Below are 9,071 nucleotides of genomic sequence, written 5' to 3'. Positions count from 1 at the left end.
TGCAATTATATGATTAACATCATACTTAGCAAGCATTTTACGGAAAGCACCATGAATAAAATGTGAACCACCATCAGTCATTAGATATCTAGGGACTCCAAACCTCGGAAAAATAACTTCTTTAAGCATTTTAATAGAAGTGTTATGATCAGCACTACTAGTTGGAATAGCTCCTACCCACTTAGTAATGTAATCAATAGCAACTAAAAATATGTGTATAACCATTAGAGGCAGGAAAAGGTCCCATATAATCAAAGCCCCAAACATCAAATGGTTCAATAACAAGTGAATAATTCATAGGCATTTCTTGATGTCTACTAATATTACCAATTCTTTGACATTCATCACAAGATAAGACAAACTTACGGGCATCCTTGAAGAGAGTAGGCCAATAAAAACCGGATTCCAATACCTTATGTGTAGTTCTATCTCCAGCGTGGTGTCCTCCATAAGCCTCGGAATGACACTTGTGTAGGATCTATTCCTGTTCATGCTCAGGTACACAACGTCTAATAACACCATCTACTCCTTCTTTATAAAGATGGGGGTCATCCCAAAAGTAATGCCTCAAATCATAGAAAAACTTTTTCTTTTGTTGGTATGTGAAACTAGGTGGTATAAATTTAGCAACAATATAATTAGCATAATCAGCATACCATGGAGTAGTACGAGAACCATTTATGACATTTAATTGTTCATCAGGAAAGCTATCATCAATAGGTAGTGGGTCATCAAGAACATTCTCTAACCTAGACAAGTTGTCTGCAACGGGGTTCTCAGCTCCTTTTCTATCAACAATATGCAAATCAAATTCTTGTAGCAAGAGAACCCATCTAATAAGTCTAGGCTTAGCATCTTTCTTTTCCATATGATATTTAATAGTAGCATGATCCGTGTGAATAGTTACTTTAGAATCAACAATATAAGGTCTGAACTTATTACAAGCAAATACAACTGCTAAGAATTCTTTTTCAGTAGTAGCATAATTTCTCTGGGCATTATCTAGAGTCTTACTAGCATATTGAATAACATTTAATTTCTTATCAACTCTTTGCCCTAGAACAGCACCTACAGTATAATCACTAGCATCACACATAATTTCAAAAGGTAAATTCCAATCAGGTGGCTGAACAATAGGTGCAGAGATCAATGCTTTCTTAAGTATTTCAAATGCTTCTACACAATCATCATAAAAGACAAATGGTATATCTTTTTGTAATAAATTAGTCAGAGGCCGAGAAATTTTTGAGAAGTCCTTAATGAACCTCCTATAAAAACCGGCATGACCAAGGAAACTTCTTATACCTTTGATGTCCTTGGGACATGGCATCTTTTCAATAGCATCAACCTTGGCTTTATCAGCCTCAATACCTCTTTCAGAAACTTTATGCCCCAAGACAATACCTTCATTAACCATAAAGTGGCACTTTTCCCAATTCAAGACAAGATTAGTTTCTTCACATCTCTGCAAAACTCGGTCAAGGTTGCTTAAGCAATCATCAAAAGAGGATCCATAGACGGAAAAATCGTCCATGAAAACCTCACAAATCTTTTCATAAAAGTCAGAGAATATAGCCATCATGCATCTTTGAAAGGTAGCTGGTGCATTACATAAACCAAAAGGCATACGTCTATAAGAAAAAGTACCAAAAGGGCAAGTAAAAGTAGTCTTTGATTGATCATTGGCTGACACAGGTATTTGAGAGAAACCAGAAAAACCATCTAGAAAGCAAAAATGTGTATGTTTGGATAATCATTCTAGCATTTGATCGATAAAAGGTAAGGGGTAATGATCCTTTTTAGTAGCCTTATTTAATTTGTGGAAATCAATTACCATCATATAATATGTAATAATTCTTTGAGGAATCAATTCATCTTTATCATTAGGAACGACAGTAATACCTCCCTTTTTAGGGACACAATGGACAGGACTTACCCACTGACTATCAGCAACGGGATAAATTATACCTGCCTCAAGAAGCTTTAGTATTTCCTTTCTTACCACTTCCTTCATCTTAGGATTCAGCCGTCGTTGATGATCATGAACTGGTTTGGCATCTTCCTCCAAATTTATTTTGTGTTGACACAGAGTGGGACTAATGCCCTTAAGATCATCAAGAGTATATCCAATAGCAGCACGGTGCTTCTTCAGAGTTTTCAATAATCTCTCTTCTTCATTCTCTGAAAGGTTAGCACTAATAATGACAGGATATATCTTTTTCTCATCAGGTAACGGTTTAAGCTCAAACACGGGATCACCCTTGGGTGGAGAAGGATCCCCTAGGATTTCAACAGGAAAATTGTGTTTCAGGATGGGTTCCTGTTTAAAGAATACTTCATCTATTTCCCTTCTTTCATTCATAAACATATCATTTTCATGGTCTAGCAAATATTGTTCTAAAGGATCACTAGGAGGCACGGCAATAGAAGCAAGACCAATAATTTCATCTTTACTAGGCAATTCCTCTTCACGGTGTTGTCTACGAAATTTAGAGAAATTAAACTCATGAGACATATCACCTAAACCAATAGTAACAACATCCTTTATGCAGTCTATCTTAGCATTAATAGTGTTCAAGAAGGGTCTACCGAAAATAATGGGACAAAAGCTATCTTGTGGGGAGCCAAGAACAAGAAAATCAGCAGGATATTTAGTTTTCCCACACAAGACTTCAACATCTCTAACAATTCCCATTGGTGAAATAGTATCTCTATTGGAAATTTTAATTATGACATCAATATCTTCTAACTCAGCGGGTGCAATGCCATGCATAATTTCTTTGTATAAGTCGAAAGGTATTGCACTAGCACTAGCACCCATATCACATAAGCCATGATAACAATGATCTCCTATTTTAACTGAAATAACAGGCATGCCTACAACAAGTCTATGTTTATCTTTAGCACAAGGTTTGGCAATTCTAGCGGTTTCATTATAGAAATGAATAACATGCCCATCAATATTATCAGGCAATAGATCTTTAACAATAGCAATATTAGGTTCAACTTTAATTTGCTCAGGAGGTGTATAAGTTCTAATATTGCTTTTACGAACCACAGTTGAAGCTTTAGCATGATCCTTTATCCTAACAGGGAAAGGTGGTTTCTCAACATAAGAAGTAGGAACAATAGGATCATTATAAGTGATAGTCTTTTATTCAAATTTAATAGGTGCAGCTACTTTTACTTCTATGGGAGGATGATATTTAAACCACTTCTCCTTAGGGATATCGATATGAGCAGCAAAAGATTCACACAGAGAGGCTACTATCTCAGAGTCAAGTCCATATTTAGTGCTAAATTTACGGAAAACATCGGTATCCATAAAAGATTTAACACTATCATACTTAGGTGTCATATCTGACTCCTTACCTTCGTCGAGGTCCCAATCTTTAGAGTTGCATTTAATTCTTTCCAATAAATCCCATTTCAATTCAATAGTCTTCATCATAAAAGAGCCAGCACAAGAAGAATCGAGCATGGTGTGATTGTTATCAGAAAGCCGTGCATAAATTTTTTGAATAACCATTTCTCTTGAGATCTCATGATTGGGGCATGAATATAACATTGATTTAAGCCTCCCCCAAGCTTGAGCGATGCTTTCTCCTTCGCGAGGCCAGAAATTATATATATAATTGCGATCATGATGAATAAGATGCATAGGATAAAACTTCTGATGAAATTCCTATTTCAATCGTTTGTAGTTCCATGACCCCATATCATCACATAGCCTATACCATGTCAATGCATCTCCCTTGAAAGATAAAGGGAAGACCTTCTTCTTAATAACATCTCCAGACACACCTGCAAGCTTACATAATCCACAAACTTCATCCAAATATATTAGGTGCTCATCAGGATGCTTTGTTCCATCTCCTGCAAAAGGATTAGCTAGCAGTTTTTCTAACATACCCGAAGGAATTTCAAAGCAGACATTTTCATTTTCAGTAGGTTCAGTAGGTTGAGGAGCAACTCTTTACTCTACTGGTAGGGGTGAAGATACCATGAACAAGCCCCTCAGAGGATTACTTTCCATAGTAACAAGTAACAGTAAATTTCAGCACACTATATAAATTTTTCCTTACCAAATTCCACCTACCAAAGGCGCTTCACTCACCGGCAACGGTGCCAGAAAAGAGTCTTGATGACCCACAAGTATAGGGGATCTATCGTAGTCCTTTCGATAAGTAAGAGTGTCGAACCCAACGAGGAGCAGAAGGAAATGATAAGCGGTTTTCAGCAAGGTATTCTCTACAAGCACTGAAATTATAGGTAACAAACAGTTTTGTGATAAGATAATTTGTAACGAGCAACAAGTAACAAAAGTAAATAAAGTGCAGCAAGGTGGCCCAATCCTTTTTGTAGCAAAGGACAAGCCTAGACAAACTCTTATATAGAGAAAAGCGCTCCCGAGGACACATGGGAATTATCGTCAAGCTAGTTTTCATCACGATCATATGATTCACGTTCGATACTTTGGTAATTTGGTATGCGGTGGACCGGTGCTTGGGTGTTGTCCTTACTTGGACAAGCATCCCACTTATGATTAACCTCTATTGCAAGCATCCACAGCTACAACAAAAGTATTAAGGTAAACCTAACCATATCATGAAACATGTGGATCCAAATCAGCCCCTTACGAAGCAACGCATAAACTAGGGTTTAAGCTTCTGTCACTCTAGCAACCCATCATCTACTTATTACTTCCCAATGCCTTCCTCTAGGCCCAAATAATGGTGAAGTGTCATGTAGTCGACGTTCACATAACACCACTAGAGGAGAGACAACATACATCTCATCAAAATATCGAACGAATACCAAATTCACATGACTACTAATAGCAAGACTTCTCCCATCTCCTTAGGAACAAACGTAACTACTCACAAAGCATATTCAAGTTCATAATCAGAGGGGTATTAATATTCATATAGGATCTGAACATATGATCTTCCACCAAGTAAACCAACTAGCATCAACTACAAGGAGTAATCAACACTACTAGCAACCCACAGGTACCAATCCCGGACTTAGAGACAAGAATTGGATACAGGAGATGAACTAGGGTTTTGAGAGGAGATGGTGCTGGTGAAGATGTTGATGGAGATTGCCCTCTCCCGATGAGAGGAGCATTGGTGATGATGATGGTGATGATTTCCCCCTCCCGGAGGGAAGTGTCCTCGGCAGAACAGCTCTGCCAGAGCCCTAGACTGGTTCCGCCAAGGTTCCGCCTCGTGGCGGCGGAGTCTCGTCCGGAAAGATGGCTTATGATTTTTTCCTCATCAAAAGACTCCATATAGCAGAATATGGGCATCGGAGGGCCACTAGGGGACCCACGAGGCAGGGGGCGCGCCCAGGGGGGTAGGGCGCGCCCCCACCCTCGTGGGCAGGGTGTGGCCCCCCTCTGGAACTTCTTGCGCTCATTATTTTTTATATATTCTGAAAATGCCTTCCGTGAAATTTCAGGACTTTTGGAGCTGCGCAGAATAGGTCTCTAATATTTGCTCCTTTTCCAGCCCAGAATCCCAGCTGCCGGCATTCTCCCTCTTTATGTAAACCTTGTAAAATAAGAGAGAATAGGCATAAGTATTGTGACATAATGTGTAATAACAGCCCATAATGCAATAAATATCGATATAAAAGCATGATGCAAAATGGACGTATCAAACACTAACCCCGAAAGTATAGGGAGTGTGCGATGATAATCATATCATTCTTGGAACTACTTCCAACACACATCGTCACTTCACCCTTAACTAGTCTCTGTTCATTCTGCAACTCATGTTTCAAGTTACTACTCTTAGCAACTGAACTAGTATCAAATACCGAGGGGTTGCTATAAACACTAGTAAAGTACACATCAATAACATGTACATCCAATATACCTTTGTTCACCTCGCCATCCTTCTTATCCGCCAAATACTTGGGGCAGTTCCGCTTCTAGTGACCAGTCCCTTTGCAGTAGAAGCACTCAGTCTCAGGCTCAGGTCCAGACTTGGGCTTCTTCGCTTGAGCAGCAACTTGCTTGCCGTTCTTCTTGAAGTTCCCCTTCTTCCCTTTGCCCTTTTCTTGAAACTAGTGGTATTTGTCAACCATCAACACTTGATGCTTTTATTGATTTCTACCTTCGTCGATTTTAGCATCACGAAGAGCTTGGGAATTACTTTTGTCATCCCTTGCATATTATAGTTCATCACTAAGTTCTAGTAACTCGGTGATAGTGACTAGAGAACTTTGTCAATTACTCTCTTATCTTGAAGATTAACTCCCACTTGATTCAAGCAATTGTAGTACTCATACAATCTGAGCACATGCTCACTGGTTGAGCTTTTCTCCTCCATCTTGTAGGCAAAGTATTGTCAGAGGTCTCATACCTCTCGACACGGGCATGAGTATGAAATACCAATTTCAACCCTTGGAACATCTTATATGCTCCATGGCATTCAAAACGTCTTTGAAGCCCCGATTCTAAGCCGTTAAGCATGGTGCACTAAACTATCAAGTAGTCATCATATTGAGATAGTCAAATGTTCATAACGTCTGCATCTGCTCCTGCAATAGGTCTGTCACCTAGCGGTGCATCAAGGACATAATTCTTCTGTGCAGCAATGAGGATAATCCTCAGATCACGGATCCAATCCGCATCATTGCTACTAACATTTTTCAACATAGTTTTTCTCTAGGAACACAATAAACGGGGAGCAACATCGCGAGCTATTGATCTACAACATAGATATGCTAATACTACCAGGACTAAGTTCATGATGAATTAAAGTTCAACTAATCATATTACTTAAGAACTCCCACTTAGATAGACATCCCTCTAATCATCTAAGTGATCACGTGATCCAAATCAACTAAACCATGTCTGATCATCACATGAGATGGAGTAGTTTTCAATGGTGAACATCACTATGTTGATCATATCTTCTATATGATTCACGCTCGATCTTTCGGTCTCAGTGTTCCGAGGCCATATCTGCATATGCTAGGCTCGTCAAGTTTAACCTGAGTATTCCGCGTGTGCAACTGTTTTGCACCCGTTGTATTTGAACGTAGAGCCTATCACACCCGATCATCACGTGGTGTCTCAGCACGAAGAACTTTCACAACGGTGCATACTCAGGGAGAACACTTATACCTTGAAATTTAGTGAGAGATCATCTTATAAAGCTACCGCCGAACTAAGCAAAATAAGATGTATAAAAGATAAACATCACATGCAATCATAATATCTGACATGATATGGCCATCATCATCTTGTGCCTTTGATCTCCATCTCCAAAGCATCGTCATGATCTCCATAGTCACCGGCATGACACCATTATCTCCATCATCTTGATCTATACCAATGTGTCGTCACATGGTCGTCTCGCCAACTATTGCTCTTGCAACTATTTCTATCGCATGGCGATAAAGTAAATCAATTATTTGGGGCTTGCATCTTATTCAATGGAAAAACAACCATAAGGCTTTTGCCAGTTGCCGATAACTTCAACAAAACATGATCATCTCATACAACAACTTATATCTCATCACGTCTTGACCATATGACATCACAACATGCCCTGCAAAAACAAGTTAGACGTCCTCTACTTTGTTGTTGCAAGTTTTACGTGACTGCTACGGGCTGAGCAAGAACCGATCTTACCTACGCATCAAAACAAAATGATAGTTCGTCAAGTTAGTGATGTTTTAACCTTCTCAAGGACCGGGCGTAGCCACACTCAGTTCAACTAAAGTTGGAGAAACTGACACCCGCCAGCCACCTGTGTGCAAAGCACGTCGGTAGAACCAGTCTCGTGTAAGTGTACGCGTAATGTCGGTCTGGGCCGCTTCATCCAACAATACCGTCGAACCAAAGTATGACATGCTGGTAAGAAGTATGACTTGTATCACCCACAACTCACTTGTGTTCTACTCGTGCATATAACATTTGCGCATAAAACCAGGCTCTGATATCACTGACGGGGAATGTAGTAATTTCAAAAAATTTCCTACACACACACAGGATCATGGTGATGCATAGCAACAAGAGGGGAGAGTATTGTCCACGTACCCTTGTAGACCAAAAGCAGAAGCGTTAGCACAACACGGTTGATGTAGTCGTACGTCTTCACGATCCGACCGATCCAAGTACCGAACGTACGGCACCTCCGAGTTCAGCACACGTTCAGCTTGATGACGTCCCACGAACTCCGATCCAGCAGAGCTTTGAGGGAGAGTTCCGTTAGCACGACGGCGTGATGACGGTGATGATGATGCTACCGACGCAGGGCCTCGCCTAAGCACCGCTACGATATGATCGAGTTGGATTATGGTGGAGGGGGGCACCGCACACGGCTGGGAGAGATCAACAGATCAACTTGTGTGTCTAGAGGTGCCCCCTGCCCCCGTATATAAAGGAGGGAGGGAGAGGCCGGCCCTAGAGGGGGCGCGCCAAGTGTGGGGAGTCCTACTAGGACTCCCAAGTCCTAGTAGGATTCCCCTTTCCTTTCCGGAGTAGGAGAGAAGGAAAGAGGGGAGAGGGAAAAGGAAAATGGGGTTGCACCCCTTGTCCAATTCGGACCAGAGGGGGTGGGCGCCTCCTTCCTTTTGGCCTCTCTCCTCTATTCCCATATGGCCCAATAAGGCCCAATACTTCTCTCAGTGAATTCCCGTAACCCCCCGGTACTCTGAAAATACCCGAATCACTCGGAACCTTTCCGATGTCCAAATATAGTCGTCCAATATATAGATCTTTATGTCTCGACCATTTTGAGACTCCTCATCATGTCCCCAATCTCATCCGGGACTCCGGACTACCTTTGGTACATCAAATCACATAAACTCATAATATAATCGTCACCAAAACTTTAAGCGTGCGGACCCTACAGGTTCGAGAACTATGTAGACATGACCGAGACACGTCTCCGGCCAATAACCAATAGCGGAACCTGGATGCTCATATTGGCTCCCACATATTCTACGAAGATCTTTATCGGTCAAACCGCATAACAACATACGTTGTTCCCTTTGTCATCAGTATGTTACTTGCCCGAGATTCGATCGTCGGTATCTCAATACCTAGTTCA

This window comes from Triticum urartu, chromosome 6, assembly GCF_003073215.2.
Source record: "Triticum urartu cultivar G1812 chromosome 6, Tu2.1, whole genome shotgun sequence".
NCBI classification, from domain to species: domain Eukaryota; kingdom Viridiplantae; phylum Streptophyta; class Magnoliopsida; order Poales; family Poaceae; genus Triticum; species Triticum urartu.
This window is presented reverse-complemented; position numbering follows the sequence as displayed.